This window comes from Schistocerca americana, chromosome 1, assembly GCF_021461395.2.
Source record: "Schistocerca americana isolate TAMUIC-IGC-003095 chromosome 1, iqSchAmer2.1, whole genome shotgun sequence".
Lineage (NCBI taxonomy): Eukaryota > Metazoa > Arthropoda > Insecta > Orthoptera > Acrididae > Schistocerca > Schistocerca americana.
This window is the reverse complement of record NC_060119.1, coordinates 1,057,004,592-1,057,006,955: the sequence shown is the minus strand read 5'-3', so window position 1 is coordinate 1,057,006,955 and position 2,364 is coordinate 1,057,004,592. Positions and strand designations below refer to the sequence as shown.

The 2,364-nt window shown below is 42.3% G+C and overlaps 1 pseudogene; it reads right to left on the bottom strand.

Annotated features, from left to right (window-relative positions):
* Positions 1–1,598: 1,598 nt before the first annotated feature.
* On the bottom strand, positions 1,599–1,715 carry LOC124555303 (annotated as a pseudogene).
* Between the last annotated feature and the right edge of the window lie 649 nt (positions 1,716–2,364).

Genomic DNA, 2,364 nt, shown 5'->3' with positions numbered 1-2,364 from the left:
ACACTGAACGCCTAAAGGGTTACAGTGAGTTCACTTAACAGTTTTAAAACCTTGCCCAAATACGCTCAGTTAAAAGAAAAATTATCCCTACACATGAACTGTGAATAAGTATTTTGCATTAACAAATAGTGAAGAAATAACATTTATAATAATAAACTCCCAGTCAGAGAACATTTATACATGAAGCCTATCAGTTGACTTTAGTTACTAACAAATGTATAATAACTTTTCAAATGAGACAGGTAATACCTCTTTATAGAAAATAGAAAATACTGCACGCCCAAAGAGCTATCGTAAGTTCACTTACAGTTTTAAGACCTTGCCCAAATCTATTAATTCAAAAGAAACAGTAGCCTTGCATACGGACTCTGAACCAGGCAGGCAATAATATACATCAGACACTTCTCTTTCAAATAGTTCCCAGCTCACGGAATCGGCCAAGTGCGGGCATGAAAGTCCTGCGGAGCAGACAACATGGGCCACACCTGGTTGTGCCGCTCGGACCCGATTTATCGGCCCGACCGAGGGCGCGAAGTACAGTAGGAGCGCCCGACTTCACTTCCCGTATAAAGCACTCCGTCGTCAGGCCACGAGTGGCCAACCGGGACCATCCGACCGCCGTGTCATCCTCAGTGGAGGATGTGGATAGGAGGGGCGTGGAGTCAGCACACCCCTCTCACGGTCGTTATGATGGTATTCTTGACCGAATTCATCAAGCCAAGCTAAAGTTTTCCGGGCACAAAAACGTGCAGTAAGAATTATATGTGGTGTGAACTCAAGAACATCCTGCAGAAGCCTGTTTAGGGAACTAGGGATACTAACTACAGCTTCCCAGTATATTTATTCCTTAATGAAATTTGTCATTAAAAATATATCACTTTTTCAAACCAACAGCTCAATTCATGGAATCAATACTAGAAATAAGAATAATCTTCACAAGAATTTAAAGTCACTTAGTCTTGTACAAAAAGGTGTGCATTATTTTCAATAACTTGCCAGCAGCCATAAAAAGCTTAACAACCAATGAAATTCAGTTTAAGAGAAGCCTAAAGGATTTATTGGTGGCCAACTCCTTCTACTCCATTGATGAATTTCTTAGTAAAACCAACTGATTTGTATATAAGTACAACATAACTTCTGCACAATTTCAGTGCAGTAATGTGTTCACTGAAAATTTGTGTGTGTGTGTGTGTGTGTGTGTGTGTGTGTGTGTGTGTAAGTATAATCTAACTTCTGCACCATTTCAGTGCAGTAATGTGTTCATTGTAAATAAGTATTACAGTAGTTGTATTACATGTTTATTACCTTATAAATAAATAAAAAACGTTTTTTATTTTAAATTCAGTGCATTAGTATTTGTAAAATGACTCTTAGTGTTCATTAAAAATGACGATCATTCCACTTGGGACCTGTGGAATGGTACATTAGCTTATTTGTTTTAGTTGTAAATATTTGTCATGTATTGTTGTTTTTCTGACATGTTCCACATCCAGGAGGACCTCCTCACTACGGATCAATTGGAATGAAAGTAAATCTAATCTAATCTAATCTAAGTAGCTCCTCAATTGGCATCGCGAGGCTGAGTGCACCCCGAAAAATGGCAACAGCGCAAGGAGACCCGGATGGTCACCCATCCAAGTGCCGACCACGCCCGAAGCGCTTAACTTCGGTGATCTCACGGGAACCGGTGTATCCACTGCGGCAAGGCCGTTGCCTCACTTACCGGATACCGATATTCAAACCCCCGCACCAGTGTGTCATGGAGTTAGCGTATCTTTGGTACATCATACAGTTCAAGATGCACAATACTGTCTGGAACAAACTGAACACTCAGTATTAGAACATTATACACAACAAGCCCCACGGCTTGGATGGTAAGGAAGAAAGCCGACGCTACTAGACACCAAGCAACAACAGTGCAACAAATTGCGTAGCGTCCGATCCCAACACGGATTACTAACAGATTTTTGTAACTGAGCCCTCGCTTAATAGTCTCAGGTGAGGTACACTTGCAATACGGAAGGCAAGAAAGTGCATGGCCAGTGAAGGACATAAACAGAATGACGTCACCTTATCAGGTCAGCGAAAGAATCGTCCAATAGCATCAGAGAAGTAGGTCGCCTCTACAGTCTCTCAATAAAATGTCATCGGTTAACGGCCACCAACTGCTTGGCTGCGCGGACCATTGCAAGACACCGCCATTACTACTCTCGCCTGTACAGTGCCATTTCAAAACACCTCTTTGGGCAATCGCACCCTCTTCTCTCCACCTCACAACTAAACTCACTCTCGATCCGCTCCCTGCTGCTCCACCTCGCCACGGCTCACAAGCGCCAAAAGTTTAGCACCTCTGAACATATATCG